The following is a 15,855-nucleotide window of genomic DNA, read 5'->3' on the forward strand; positions in this document are numbered from 1 at the left end:
GTCCCAGCAGGGTGACTAATTCACATAAATTAAATCATCAGAAAGGACTGCCTTGGACCCAGGTGGATTATGCCTTGAGAAATGCTTGACCATGTTTGTGCAGGTGGGCCCTGCATACCTGCAGCCCTATAGACACCAAACATATGAAAATTGTCATCAAAATGAAGTGAGACTGACTCTTCTGCAACTTGCAGCTATTTCTTAAGACCCTGAAAGCTAGAAGGGACCCCTAATTTTTACCACTTTCCTCATGGTTCTCTCACAGAGATAGTGAACAACTGTGTAATTGTGGTCTAAGAAATATTTAGGTATACAAGTGAGTTTGTCCATCCACAGAGGGGGGAATGATGAAGTAAACCAGCCTCACTACAATGAAGATAATTTTATCTTTCACATGTTAAAAGTTAAAAACTTGTGCTTGCTTTGGCAGCACATATACTAAAACTGGAATGATTCAGGGAAGATTAGCATGGCCCCTTTGCAAGGATGACACATGAATTTGTAAAGCCTTCCATATTAAAAATAATAATAGGCCGGGCATGGTGGCTCACGCCTGTAATCCCAGCATTTTGGGAGGCCGAGGCAGGTGGATCACAAGGTCAGGAGTTCAAGAGCAGCCTGGTCAAGATGGTGAAACCCCGTCTCTACTAAAAATACAAAAATTAGCTGGGCACGGTGGTGGGCACCTGTAATCCCAGCTACTCGGGAGGCTGAGGCAGAGAATTGCTTGAACCTGGGAGGTGGAGGTTGCAATGAGCCAAGAACGCGCCACTGCACTCCAGCCTGGATGACAGCGAGATTCTGTTTCAAATAATAGTAATAATAATAGGCCGGGCGTGGTGGCTCATGCCTGTAATCCCAGCACTTTGAGGGGCTGAGGCAGGTAGATCACCTGAGGTCAGGAGTTTCAGACCAGCCTGACCAACATGGTGAAAACCTGTCTCTACTAAAATACAAAAATTATCTGGGCGTGGTTGTGGGCACCTGTAATCTCAGCTACTTGGGAGCCTGAGGCAGGAGAATCACTTGAACCCAGGAGGTGGAGGTTGCAATGAGTCGAGATCATGCCATTGCACTCCAGCCTGGGCAACAAGAGTGAAACTCCATCTTAAAAAATAATAATAATAATAATTAAAAACTCTAGAGGACTGTGATTCCCATGCTTTTCAAAGGTATGTTTATGTTAACTGATACTTCCTTTGTTTCAAAATATAAACTTGAATTGCTTTTCAAATCTATAATTGAAAGTACAACAGCCTTTCTCCCCTTGTGAACCCCAAAACAATTTCTAGAAAGGCTGAAACGATATCTAGGAATTATACCTATTTAGAAAAGCAAACCAGCTTCCTACATTTCTTCCTTCAGCCACATACCTTTTGGTAAACAGCAGAAGTCTCATATATATATGTTTTTGAGATGGAGTCTTGCTCTGTCACCCAGGCTGGAGCACAGTGGCACGATCTTGGCTCACCACAACCTCCCCTCCTGGGTTCGAGCAATTCTCTTGCCTCAGCCTCCCGAGTAGCTGGGACTACAGGTGCATGCCACCATGCCCAACTAATTTTTGTGTTTTTGGTAGAGAAGGGGTTTCACTATGTTGGCCAGGTTGGTTTATTTAGAGTAATTTTATTAAATTAATTTTAAAAAAGATGTATAGGATAGAAAGGCATAGATGGGATGGGAAATAAAAATGGCTGACCTCTCCCTCTGGGGATCTGGGAGCCTCTGCTGAGGTTTTTGTGTGTGTGCGTTGATGGGGGGTTGGTACTTGAGATCAGCTTCACCAAGGGGCAGACCCAGCTCCATCCCTAGGCCCAGGGAAATGGGATACCTTGCTGCTCTGAAATGTTGATGAGCTGTGGAGGGGAGAGGGACAGGGGAGCAGATGGAATTCCTGGACAATTGTTCCGGCTGTCACCAGAGAGGATAGGCTGGAGGGAGCCCTGGATAATTTATGGAGGGACAGATGCTTCTCCGGAACCATCTGGCCAAGAGAGGCCTGGGCTCGGGGCGGATGAGGTCTTTAGGTCTGAGGAGACTCCTGGCCTCCAGCCTGCCTCATTTCCTCTAAGTGCCCTGCTTGGTGCCCTGGGACTTTCCTAGGATGGCTGTGCTGCCTGAGGACCCAGCTCCAGAATTCCACCTGATTCTCATCTCACTCTTTCCTTTGCTGAGTCTGGGGCTTGTCTTTGCTACTATTCCTGATAGGGCTAAGTGGGGCCTTAAGGTCATGTAACTTCTACCTATGCATTTTCTTATTTTATAGTATTTTCAACCCTTCTTCTCCACCAGTATATTCCAAAATCTGTCAATAACTTACCTACATACCATTTATTCATTCAATAAATATTTATTGGCTGGGCACAGTGGCTCATGCCTGTAATCTCAGCACTTTGGAAGGCCGAGGCAGGCGGATCACTTGAGCTCAGGAGTTCGAGACCGGCCTGGCCAACATGGTAGAACCCCCATCTCTACTAAAAATACAAAAAGTTAGCTGGGTGTGGTGGCATGCGCCTGTAATCCCAGCTACACAGGAAACTGAGGTGGGAGAATCACTTGAACCCGGGAGGCAGAGGTTGCAGTGAGCCGAGATTGTGCCACTACACTCTAGCATCAGCAACAGATTGAGACCCTGTCTCAAAAAAAATTAATTAATTAAACAAATAGAATAAAAAAATTTATTGAATACCTACCACGCCAGGCATTGTTTTAGACACTGGGGATGCTGTGATGAACAAGAAAACATCCCAGACCTCTGGAGTTTGCTTTGTAGTGGGGAGACAGTCAATAAACAAATAAATATTTAATATAATGTCAGATAATGATAAGTACTATGAATGAAAACATTAAAGCAGGGTAAAGGAGAATAGGGATGCTGATTTAAATTGAGTGGCCAAGGAAGGCTTCTCTAAAGTGATGACGCTTGAGCAAAGACACAAATGAGAGTCAATATTTGGAGGAAGAACATTCCAGGTATGGGGAACAGCAAACTTAAGAGACCCTGAGGCAGAAATATGCTTAGTGCATTGGAGGAAAACATGCCATTTATTCATTAGGCAATTACTGTGTACCAAGCACCTGCTAGGGAGTATGAAGATGAAATCAAACATAGTTTTTGCCCTGAAGAAGCATCAGGGCGAAAGTGATATAACATGTAAATAAATAATTACACTGCACACGACAGCTACAATAAAGCTATGTACAAGTTGCTAGTGATGCCCGCCAAAAGGAGCACTAAAGGGAAGGCTTTCTGCAGGAGGTGGCATTTGAGCTGACGATTTGAAGGAGTAGGAGGAATTGATGATGCAAGGGAGGAGGAGAGAGATTAGACATCTTAAGGTCCGATGTCCTGAAAACAAAGGACAATTTGGGAACCTGAAGTCCCCAGGAGAGGCAAAAAATGAGGCTGATGAAGGTGGAAGAGGCTGGATCATGCGGATGTTTGAATGCCAAACTGAAAAGCTGGTTTTATTCTTTGGATTACGGGGAAGCAGTAGCACTATTCTCTCTCCCACTGTATCTTTTTTTTTTTTTTTGAGACGGAGTCTCGCTCTGTGGCACATTTCTGCTCACTGCAAGCTCCGCCTCCCGGGTTCACGCCCGCCTCAGCCTCCAGAGTAGCTGGGACTACAGGAGCCCGCCACCACGCCCGGCTAATTTTTTGTATTTTTTTAGTAGAGACGGGGTTTCACCGTGTTAGCCAGGATGGTCTCAATCTCCTGACCTCGTGATCTGCCCGCCTCGGCCTCCCAAAGTGCTGGGATTACAGGCCTGAGCCACCGCGCCCGGCCCCACTGTATCTTTGAGCTGTGTTCCCCTATTCTTTTTTTTTTTTCTTTCTTTCTTTCAGTACTAGAGTCTTTCCCCGCTTCCTGCTATTGCCCGGCTCCTGATACGTCCTTCCTTCTGCGGCCAAGCCTCCAATCCCTGCTTTCAAGAGCGCCCCATCTTTCGCCATCACGTAGTGTGCCACTTCCCCAACCCCAGGCCCTGCCCCCGTGGCCCCGCCTCCGATGACGCAGGACGCCAAGTGCGTGGGGATTCCCGCAGCCCTGGCCACTACCCGGCCTGCCCCGCGGCAAGATGGCGACCTGAACGCAGCTGGCAGCGGCGGAAAGTTTGTTGTGGGGTTGGAGTAGTCGGTCGGGGAAGCCAGAGTTGGGGGGGATTGCGGGGGCCCTAGTCTGTAGTAGGGGCGAAGGGGGTACTGGCTCCAGGGTTGAAAAGAGGAGATGGAATGGAGTAAGGTCCGAGGCGGAGAGGAAAAAAGGAGTTGGGGCGGACCGGGGCCCTAGGGTTCAGTGGCAGCCCTAGGGGAGGGAGATTTGGGGTGGGGCAGCCCGAAGTAGGTGTTGTGCGGGTCCTGGAGAAGCAGAGTCACAAGTTGGAGGATAATTTCTTTAGCCGCGAATAAAGAAGCCTGGAGCGTGGGATAGAGGCCCGACTGTATCTGACCGGCCAGAGGGGAAAGGGATCTTTCTAGTAGAGTGGGATAGTGAGGAAGAGAGATCTGGAGGATGCCGGGCAGATCTGCTAAGGAGGGAACTAAAGCCAGTCAAATGACACTTCTAGGCTTAGAACAGCCTTTCCACAGCTCCTGTAGCAGCATCTGCCCCAATTTCAGCAGAAGATTCAGGTGCCCCAGGGACTGGAAGAAATTACATTGCCTACTTGGAAAGAAGAAGAGATAGCGACTTGCCCCCGCCCAACCCCAGAGCGGGTAAGGTGGCTTCCAGTGACAGGTTTCTGGCTGGCATGCTCCCTGGGAGGAGGATGCATGGGCTTAGAGTGATGCCAAGAATCATTTGGTCTGAGAAGGGCTCTTTTCTATAGAGGTTGTCCTTTGTCTGAGGTCCTTAAGTTAGTGTTTGGCGTAGATTGCAGGCTGACTTTTGAGAGTTGGTGTAGAATTAAGCCTTGTGTGCCTTCACCTATGCAAGCAAACCCGGACAGAGGCCTAGAGACCAGGCTGAAGGATTTTAACACATCCCTGTCACAAGCAGTTTCCTACATGCTCATTGTTTCTGCTTCAATTTCCCCATCACATTTTCACTTTGGAGTCCTGCCTGGAAGTGGAGATTTGTGGGTGACAGATGGTGGGGAGTCATGAGAAAACAAATTCTGATCGCGTTCACTGACCATTTAGGTACTTGCTGTCACCAGCTCCTGAATTCATTCTCGCTGCGTGTCTACTTTTGCTCTTTTGGTAAGAAGGGCTCATTAGTGTTCCTCTGGGGATGTGGATTTTGGTCGGGATATCAGAGGTGAGGGAAAGGCAGGTTGGGATTACGGAGAAAAAATGTAGATCAGTTTCTGGTAAGAAATCAAGCAGACTGATGTAAAGCCTCTGGTAATGTTTAGCACCTCCCTATCCTTGAGATCCCTAATATTTGAGAGCTGCTTTACAGTTGGACAAGTGTGGTGATGGAAAGAAAGGATCATGGAACTTGCTCTTTTCTTTTCTGGTAGTTTTTTTCTCTCCTCTGTAATCTTCCCATCAGACCACTTTTGAAAAAATCAGTTTCACTAGCCAAACTAAGCATGGCCTGAGAGGTAGTGGATTTGGTGTTGGAGAGAAAGGAAGGGGACTGGAGCCAGAGAACACAGTGAATGTGGCCTTCACTTGCTTTGGTGAGTGTTATGCCCTAGCCAGAGTTGGGAGTAGCCTTCTTACTGAAGCCTGCTTCAGGATCAGCATTGCTTCATGGTGGACTGGGAGGTCTGGTTTGATCTAGCACTCTTCATTAGCTATCTGCTCTCTACTTACACCCCCAACCAAAGGCTTACTCCAGACAGAACAACCCAAGTCGCTGTTACTAGGTCAGCTTCAGTACCTTTAGGTATCTGAAGAACTGATGATATGTAGCTGTGACTCCATTTCTGATGGTTGAGAACCTCCTTTTCCTGAGGACAATTTGTGCCCCCTTGAAAATTATAATTGTAGTCACCCAAGGGTAGTGTGGTGAACACACATAACGGTTCATAGCACTGACTCAGCCTGGCATGGTGGCACATACCTGTAGTACCAGCTACTTGGGAGACTGAGATGGGAGGAGCATTTGAGGCCAGGAGTTTGAGACTGCAGTGCACTATGATGGCACCTGTGAATACCCATTGTACTCCAGCCTGGGCAACGTAAGAGATGCAGTCTCCAAGAAACAACAAAAAAAGAAGGCACTGGCCGGGTGCAGTGGCTCACTCCTGTAATTCTAGCATTTTGGGAGTCTGAGGCAGGCGGATCATGGGGTCAAGAGATCGAGACCATCCTGGCCAAAAAGGTGAAACCCCATCTCTGCTAAAAATACAAAAATTAGCTGGGTGTGGTGGTGCGCGTCTGTAGTCCCAGCTACTCAGGAGGCTGAGGCAGAAGAATCGCTTGAACCCGGGCGGTGGAGGTTGCAGTGAGCTGAGATTGCACCACTGCACTCCAGCCAGGAGACAGAGCGAGACTCCACTCCAAAAAAAAAAAAAAAAAGGCACTGACTTTGCCATTTGTAGCTCTGTGACCTTTATTAATTGCATAGCTTTATATGCCTCAGTTTTCTCATCAATCAAATGTGGGTAGTGAGAGTGTCTATCGCATAGGGTTGTTTCGAGGGTAAATTAGTTAATACATTAATATTCTTACTCAGTGCCTGACAGTATGTTTTAGTTATACTAGTCAGATCTCAGCACTAATTTCTGCTTCATAGTTGAACCTGCTGTCTGTATAGCATCTACATTGGTTTGGGCTGCTAGCCTGATGTTAAAGAGATGAAGCAGAGCTTTTGGATAATACAGATTTTTCTGTTGTGAGAATATCCTCCTTAGGCTATTTAAAGCGATGTTAAAATGCCAGTGATTTCTTGTTTGAAGCTGTGAGGCTATACAATTATCTTTGCAGTTGAGTAATGATGATAATAATAACAATAATGGTGCTTATTGAGCACATTCTGTGCCTAGGATTGTTGTAAGGGCTTTTCATGCATTAACTGATTTAATTTTTGACTTTTTTTTTTGAGATGAAGTCTCGTTCTTGTCACCCACGTTGGAGTGCAATGGTGCTCTCCTCACTGCAACCGCCGCCTCCCACATTGAAGTGATTCTCCTGCCTCAGCCTCCCAGGTAGCTGGGATTGCAGGTGCCCACAACCATGTCTGGCTAATTTTTGTATTTTTAGTAGAGATGGGGGTTTCACCGCATTGGTCATGCTGGTGTTGAACTCCTGACCTCAGGTGATCTGCCCACCTCTGCCTCCCAAAGTGCTAGGATTACAGGCATGAGCCATCGTGCCTGGCCAATTAATTTAATGTTCATAATCATATGAAGTAGATAACTTATTATCCCTGTCTTACAGATGAGAAAATGGAGGCAGAGTGGTTAAGTAATTTGCTTAAGATCACCCAACTAGTAAGTGACAGAGCCGGGATTTGAACCTAGGCAATCTAGCTTCAGCAGTTGAGCTTTTTTTTCTTTAGGTTGATATCAAGTTAACTTAAATATGCCTAGTGGCAATTTGTGTCTCTTGTTTGTTTGACTGTATCCTGGTTCATGTTTGTTTGTCAAGATGGTTAAATGTATATCCATATTGTAGTAGAAACTTTTTTGATTATTTAAAAAAATGTTTAGGGGCTGAGTTTTTCATCACAACCCTCTTTCCTCTCAGAACTAGTAACTGGTGCATGGGCTGTGGGGAGGGAGCTTCTGTGCCATGTCAGCCAAATCTGGGCTGTCTTCATGATTCAACTTGGTGATGTGATGCGACCTTGGGCCTGGGTTGAGTGGGCAGACTGACATTAGAATCTACACTGAGCACACCTTAAAGGGGTGTGTGTGTTTATTAATGTAGATGTACATATAAGGCTCATTTCTAACTTTGATTACTGACATGAGCAGTTGATTAGCCATAGTAAATATTAGATTCATAGTCTGGATATAATTTTTTTTAAAAAAAAGCAAGACATCACCCCCCCCCAAAAAAAAAACTTAATGTCTTTCCTGAATAAAATTAATAAAATTTAAAACAATAAATAGTAAAAATAGGAAGTAGCAAACTACACAGAAAAAAAAAAAAAAAAAAAAAGTGGCATTTTAAATAGCTCCCTCCCCTCAGCTAGAGGGGAAAATGGAAAACAAATGTGCTGCCGAAGAAGCCTGTGTTGTTTGAAGAAGGCCCTGGCAGCGGTGCTCAGTCTCTCCCTTTAGCCAGGCAGGAGGCCCAGTGTAGCCTTGAGGCAGAGGTGTGCCCAAGCTTTGATTGACTAGCTTTCCTTTGCCCTGTATTTAAGACTCACTCTCCTCCTCCTTCTGAGTCATGTCCTGTCTATTTAACACACCCTCAGGGCCCTTCTTTTTCTTCAACAAATGACTCTACCCTGCCATTGAAGTAGGCGCGTGTCTGTCATCTAATTAGATTTCAGGGGAATTGGGGGCTCGGGACTTGGGCTTTCCCTGGGAACTCTGCGCTGGCCCTCTGATGACCTTTCCTATTTGTTTGGCACATGTGATTTTGAGAAGCAGACAGTATCTGTCAGACGAATTGCTCCCCACTCCATGAACTCGGGAGCCATATATCTTAGGATAGTGTACTTTATCTTGCATTGCGTGGCAGTGAGCGTGCTGAAACGTGTTATCTCTGAAGATGATACGTTTGTACTTTGGTAGAAGTCCTCAAATTTTCTGGATGCGGGTCACATTTTAGTAAACTATGGAGTCGCAAGGTGAAGGATGATGTATTTTGAGCTGATTCTTCCCTTTTACTGTTTTGTTTGTTGTGTAAATCGATTCTCAGAGTGCCTCTTATTCAGGAATTTATGAAGCCAATCCCTTTACTTCCTTCTCACCACCATATTTTGAATGCCAACGACCTCTGGGTGAAGGAAACTTCATTTCTCACCTGGATTCAGCCTCTTTTTTTTTTTTTTTTTTTTTTTGGGTGGCGGCTCGCCGCTTCGTCCCCCAGGCTGGAGTGCAGTGGCGGGATCTCGGCTCACTGCAAGCTCCGCCTCCCAGGTTCACGCCATTCTCCTGCCTCAGCCTCCCGAGTAGCTGGGACTACAGGCGCCCGCTGCCTCGCCCGGCTAATTTTTTGCATTTTTAGTAGAGACGGAGTTTCACCGTGTTAGCCAGGATGGTCTCGATCTCCTGACCTCGGGATCCGCCCGCCTCGGCCTCCCAAAGTGCTGGGATTACAGGCGTGAGCCACCGCGCCCGGCCGATTCAGCCTCTTAAATAGTTCTCTGAACTGACCTCATTCTAGCGTCTAGATCTTTGCATACACTGGTGCTACTCCTTTGCCTTCCTTTTTGTCCTTCACATCTCAGTTTATTTTTATTTTATTTATTTATTTTTTGAGACGGAGTCTTGCTCTGTCGCCCAGGCTGGGGTACAATGGCCGGATCTCAGCTCACTGCAAGCTCCACCTCCTGGGTTTATGCCATTCTCCTGCCTCAGCCTCCTGAGTAGCTGGGACCACAGGCGCCCGCCACCTCGCCCGGCTAGTTTTTTGTATTTTTTGGTAGAGATGGGGTTTCACTGTGTTAGCCAGGATGGTCTTGATCTCCTGACCTTGTGATCCACCCGTCTCGGCCTCCCAAAGTGCTGGGATTACAGGCTTGAGCCACCGTGCCCGGCCCACATCTCAGTTTAAATGTTACTTCCTTTAGGATCTCACCCCTGCCCCCTTGAGTGCCCTTCTTCTGTGCTTCTGTCTGATACTTATGCTGTGTCATAATTGCCTATTTACTTGTCTGATTCTCATAAGACTAAGTGCCCTGAGAACAGAGACTATGTCTTATTCACTACTCTGTTTGTAGCATTTAGGACAGTGCTGGGCCGTAATAGGTGCCTTTTTTTTTTTTTTTTGAGACAGAGTCTCGCTCTGTTGCCCAGGCTGGAGTGCAGTGGCCGGATCTCCGCTCACTGCAAATTCTGCCTCCCGGGTTCAGGTCATTCTCCTGCTTCAGCCTCCCGTGTAGCTGGGACCACAGGCGCCCACCACACCCGGCTAATTTTTTTTTTGTATTTTTAGTAGAGACGGGGTTTCACCATGTTAGCCAGGATGGTCTTGATCTCCTGACCTCGTGATCTGCCCATCTTGGCCTCCCAAAGTGCTGGGATTACAGGCGTGAGCCACTGCGCCCGGCCATATATGCTTTATGATGTTATGGTGCATGTAGAATGAATAAAATGTGGTGAGCAGTCTCATCTCATGCCAATCTTATCTTCTATGGTGCTGTCAAAATTATTTTCCTATACAATAGTCTTCCTGGCTGGGCGTGGTGGCTCACGCCTGTAATCCCAGCACTTTGGGAGGCTGAGGTGGGTGGATCACAAGGTCAGGAGTTCGAGACCAGCCTGATGAACATGGTGAAACCCTGACTCTACTAAAAATACAAAAATTAGCCAGACGTGGTGATGCACGCCTGTAATCCCAGCTACTTAGCAGGCTGAGACAGGAGAATCGCTTGAACCCAGGAGGTGCAGGTTGCAGTGAGCCAAGATCGCATAATTGTACTCCAGCCTGGGTGACAGAGCGAGACTCCATTTCAAAAAAAAAAAAAAGAGTCTTCCCTTAGAAATGCCATGGGTTCTTCCTTACTTAAGTTAAAGCCCACACTGTCTAGCTTGGCATGCCAAAAGGCTCCTTATACTGGGGTCCAGACCCAGACCATTAGCCTGAGTTGCTGCCACTCCACCTCATCTGTCCTGTGCTTCATTGCTCCCAAATTTCTCACTGCTCCCGAACCTGTCATGGGCATCCATTTACCTTCATCTTCTTTGCCTGTGTACTTCACTCAGTCCGTAATGCTCACCTCTGCCTCTAAAACTGCCCATCCCCTAAGACCCAGCTCCTTTGTCACCTCCAGTGAGAAGCCTCCCCTGCTTTTCTTTCCTCCTCTTGGCCCCCCACAGCATTTTCTTTGAACCTCTGTTTTGGCACTTACCATGTTGTTTGGTGAGGTCTCTGTTTACTTGTCTGTTTCTTTCACTGGGCTGGTCTCCTGTAGACAGGGGACTTTGGAGAGCATGTGGTGGAAAGGAGTTTGTGGGAATGGTAATGAATAGTGTGAAAGAATCTGATTGTGGAGCTAGGCCGACCTGGTTTAAATCCTAATTCTGCCACTCACCACCTTTGCAACTTTAGGCAAGTTCCTTAACCAGTAGGATTCTTGGTCTCATCTTGGTCTCTAAAATGAGTTTGGCTGGGTGTAGTAGCTCACTCCTGAAATCCCAGCACTTTGGAAGGCTGAGGCAGGAGGATCACTTGAGGCCAAGAGTTTGAAGCCAGACTGACTGTGCAACATAATGAGATTCTGTCTCTACAAAAAACATACAAAACTTAGCTGGGTATGGTGGCTTGTGCCTGTGGTCCTAACCCTCAGGAGGAGGCTGAGGTGGGAGGATCACTTGAACCCAGGAGTTTGAGGCTGCAGTGAGCTATGATTGTACCACTGCACTCTGGAATGGGTGACAGAGCCAGACCTAATCTCTAAAAAAACTAAAAACAAAACAAAATAAAATAAAATAAGGGTGATATCTTTTTTGCAGGAGTAATGAGTTCATAGCTTATATCATGGTGCCTGGCATATAAAGGACACTTGGGGCTGGGCACGGTGGCTCACGCCTGTCAATCCCAGCACTTTGGGAGGCCGAGGCAGGTGGATCACCTGAGGTCAGGAGTTCGAGACCAGCATGGCCAACATGGTGAAACCCCATCTCTACTAAAAATACAAAAATTAGCCGGGCGTGGTGGTAGGCGCCTGTAATCCCAGCTACTCGGGAGGCTGAGGCAGGAGAATCGCTTGAACCCAGGAGGTGGAGGTTGCAGTGAGCCGAGATCGCGCCATTGCACTCCAACCTGGGGCACAAGAGCAAGACTTCATCTCAAAAAATAAATAAATAAATAAATAAAGGACACTTGGTAAATATTTGTTGAATGAATAAATTTCCCATTTTGGAGCTCTGCAAATAGGAAAAGGCTTTGTTCTATTAAATCTAAAATAAGCCTTTTGATTTCTGCCTGGTAGCCAGGAGCATTTTGAGGTGGGAGTAAAACTGAGTCTCCTTTCTTGTGATAAAGCAGTAAAAAAGATGAGATTAGGAACATCATCAATGAGCAGTCTGTGCAAAGATTGTTGGTGTTTCTCCCCATCGCTTGTTTTTTTCTTTTTTTCCCCGAGACAGAGTCTTGCTCTGTCATCCAGGCTAGAGTGCAGTGGCGTGATCTCAGCTCACTGCATCTTCCACCTCCCGGGCTCAAGCAATTCTTCTGCCTCGGCCTCCTGAGTAGCTGGGATTACAGATGCCTGCCACTGTGCTTGACTAATTTTTTTGTATTTTTAGTGAAGATGGGGTTTTACCTTGTTGGCCAGGCTGGTCTTGAATTTCTGACCTCAGGTGATCCACACGCCTGGGCCTCCCAAAGTGCTGGGATTACAGGTGTGAGCCACCATGCCCAGCCTCTCCATCTCTTATTTTGTGATGACTCCTTTGATGATCGTGATATGCTGGCCTTCTCCAGTCCTGGCGAGGTTGGTGGTGGTGGATTCATAATGTAATTAAGACTGGGGATAGACAGAAAGCTGCTCACAGTGGATGACTGGGTGGAGAGTTTCAGTATCCATGTTTCCCAGTATTTTATGGACGGAAAAATGGGTGAAACTGATGGAACACATCCAGGCATTGAGGAAGCCAGACTTTTTGGCCCCACTTTTCTTAGGGCTTTGATGGTCTTCTTGTGCCACAGAACAGGCTTAACTTGGATGCTTCCCACAAATGGGGCTGATAGCTGCATCGTGATCCATTCTTTGCTTTTTTGTTTCTAGTGTAGTTGATGGGGGTAGTCCTTAGGGCCCCAATTCCTACCAAACACCAAATTAATTTCTTTCCAGAAGTTTCGATCTCTTAAGTGTATAATGCCAGGTGATACTCCAGTGTGAGTTTACAATCAGATAGGGAAGATACGTCTGAGTTCTCTGGATGGCAGCCTTGTCTGGTCCTTCAACCCTTGTCCCAGCTAGGGGCCTTTCTGTGCTCTCAAAGCACTCAACCACGCTGTACTGGAAGTGACTGTTAACCTGTCTCTCCCCCACTAGGAGTAAGATCTTCTGTCTCTGAAGCTTCTTAGGGGCGAGCTTTTTTACTGAAGGCCGAGCATTTAGGCACTATAGAGTAAGTGCTGAGCAATGTTGGTTACTGTGTGATCCAACCCAGTCCTTCCTCGGTGGGATTAAAGAAGATGGAATCTACCTGGCAAAACCTTTTGCACCCTTAGGAAGGAAGGTCCTGCATAAACAAAAGGTGATAGTGTTAGCAATAGCATTACTAATTGTTTTCCAGGATTTCAGTCATGTGGTTAAATCATCTTCCAGGTGCTTGGCTTCAGCTGTCTCCCTTTTTGCCTTTTATGTTTTTTTGTTTGTTTGTTTGTTTTTGAGACAGTCTCGCTGTGTCACCCAGGGTGGAGTGCAGTGGTATGATCTTGGCTCGCTGCAACCTCCGCCTCCTGGGTTCAAGCAACGCTCAGCCTCCCGAGTAGCTGGGACTACAGGTGTGTGCCACCACGCCCAGCTAACTTTTGTATTTTTAGTAGAGACAGGGTTTCGCCATTTTGGTCGGGCTTGTCTCGAACTCCTGACCTCAGGTGATCCGCCTGCCTTGGCCTCCCAAAGTGCAAAGATTACAGGCGTGAACCACCGTGCCCGGCCATCCTGTTTATGTTCTAATAACACATCCCTAAGCAATCAGGAATGGGTTAAAGGAGGAGGTGAAGTACACACTAGTAGCTTTCCAGTAGCTTTTTTTTTTTTTTTTTTTTTGAGACGGAGTCTTGCTCTGTTGCCCAGTTGGGAGTGCAGTGGCGTGATCTCGGCTCACTGCAACCTCCACCTCCTGGGTTCAAGCAGTTCTCCTGTCCCAGCCTCCCGAGTAGCTGGGACTATAGGCGCCTGCCACCACGCCTGTAGAGAGAAGGGAGAACAAGGGAGTTCTCTCCCTTGTCCCTGGGTGTGAGAATGTGCCTTGTATTGTGGCATATCTTTGCAGATGGCAACTTGGTGGGGAGTGATAAACTACATTTTATGTTAAGCAGAGAGGGGAGTTAGTGAGCCAGGCAGACTGGATCGTGTTGGATATCTTAGGCTTGAAGGGGACTAAGTCTCCTTGACTGGCCTTGAGTAGAAGGGTGGGACCTCTTCTTTGTTAGTTACTATCTTGTGTCAACTGCGTGCTAGGTGACATTTAGAATTTATAAAGGACATGGCCCCTCTTTGTGAGAAGCTTCTGTGCTGTGGTGGGGAACTCAGCACCCATCCCTTGAGAGGAGGATCTGCCTACGGAGAAGCCATCCTATACCCCAAAACCCTGGACTTCTACTCAGCTAACCAATAGGAGAAAACTCTGCTTACCATTTTGGGTACCAAGCGGTGGGTGGCCTCTTTATACCTTCACAGGTAGCCCAAGTAGGGAATTGAATCTCAGAAGTCTTTGAGGGTCTTGATATTAGGGCAGAATTGTCCTGGTTTTCCTGTGGCTGCCTGGAAAAGAGAGCTTTCTAGGCTTTGCGCTGGCATTGGAGATGGGAACTGGGTTCTGTCCCACTTCTGCTTGTGTCTTGGGCAAATCACTTGTCCTTTCTCACCCTTACAATGGGAGAGCTCCCTATTCTTTGTCCCTCACCGGACCATAAGCATCAAAGGAAATATCGTGGAATGGAAAGAGCTTCTGGAATGGTAAAGCACAGTGTAGATGCAGGGTTTTTGTCTGTTTGCCTAGGAACTGTTGGTTTTGCCATAAACATATATCCCTTGTATAAAATACTAACCATACAGAAAAATATACAAAATAAAAAGAAAATCCTCCCTTTCTTCTCCCATTGTTCCTGCCTAACTTGTTTCCCTAAAGATAGGGAACCATTGTTTGCCATTTATCTTGTACCCTTCTAATCTTTTTTTTTTTTTTTTTTGAGACAGAGTTTCGCTGTTGTCACCCAGGCTGGAGTGCAATGGTGTGATCTCGGCTCACTGCAGCCTCCACCTCCCGGGTTCAAGCGATTCTCCTGCCTCAGCCTCCCGAGTAGCTGGGATTACAGATGCCCGCCACAACATCCAGCTAATTTTTTGTATTTTTAGTAGAGACGGGGTTTCACCATGTTGGCCAGGCTGGTGTTGAACTCCTGACCTCAGGTGATCTGCCTGCCTTGGCTTCCCAAAGTGCTGGGATTGCAGGCATGAGCCACTGCGCCTGGCCTCTAATAGTTGTTTTATACGTCTAGACATTCTTCACCAAAACTTAATACTAATGCATACTCTTCTTCAACTTTCTCTGTTCACTTAACATGTGACCCAGGAGTGGAATAGTCCCTGTTGGAGCCACTGAGGATCCTGGTTACAGCCTCCTTCGCAGCTGAGTGGGTTCCTCTGGGGCTGGTTCCCTGGGAGGAATGGAGAAGCTTTACTAGAGGGTCTTGCCACAGCAGGCACCGTGGCTGTCTCTGAGGGACATTTTTTTATTCTGAGATGAAATTGGCAGGAATGTCCTTGAGTGGGAATCAGGATGGATATAACAGTGATGTGGGCATCGGCACTCCCATCTCACCTGTGTCTCTCCCCTTCACTCATTTCATTTTTGCTTGGGAAAAGAAAAAAATCATCTGATTTCTCAAATCCTATTTTAGTGTAGTGAGAGTCCCTGATTTCTGAAACCTTGAATTAGCCATGTCACTTGCTACTCTTTTAAAAGCACACCAGACCCAGTTGGTGTTTTTGTTTTCCTGTGGGTGAGGATTCCGAAGGTCACCTGTCAGTGGCTGTGCTCAGTCTAGGGCAGGGGTCAGGGCCTGTTGGAAGAGTTGTTGTCTTTTTTTTCTAGACAGTT

At 46.8% G+C, this 15,855-nt stretch overlaps 1 protein-coding gene and 1 non-coding gene across 12 annotated transcripts in view; both read left to right on the plus strand.

Annotated features, from left to right (window-relative positions):
* Window positions 1–414: 414 nt before the first annotated feature.
* Window positions 415–521, plus strand: LOC116275491. Its single transcript, XR_004184624.1, has one exon. It is a non-coding gene; the product is annotated as a U6 spliceosomal RNA (small nuclear RNA).
* A 3,491-nt stretch (window positions 522–4,012) lies between these two features.
* TJAP1 (tight junction associated protein 1) overlaps window positions 4,013–15,855 on the plus strand; it is a 29,540-nt gene continuing 17,697 nt past the window's right edge. For 2 of the 11 annotated variants that reach the window (XM_021937330.2, XM_017957884.2), the window contains exons 1-2: window positions 4,208–4,720; window positions 5,147–5,206. The gene's annotated coding sequence lies outside the window, so the exon portion shown is untranslated. Of the gene's footprint in view, window positions 4,118–4,204; window positions 4,721–5,146; window positions 5,207–15,855 lie in introns of those variants that run through there. The other 9 variants (XM_017957881.2, XM_031667098.1, XM_017957883.2 and 6 more) reach the window with 7 other exon arrangements.

Source organism: Papio anubis, chromosome 6 (assembly GCF_008728515.1).
Source record: "Papio anubis isolate 15944 chromosome 6, Panubis1.0, whole genome shotgun sequence".
Classification (NCBI taxonomy): Eukaryota; Metazoa; Chordata; class Mammalia; order Primates; family Cercopithecidae; genus Papio; species Papio anubis.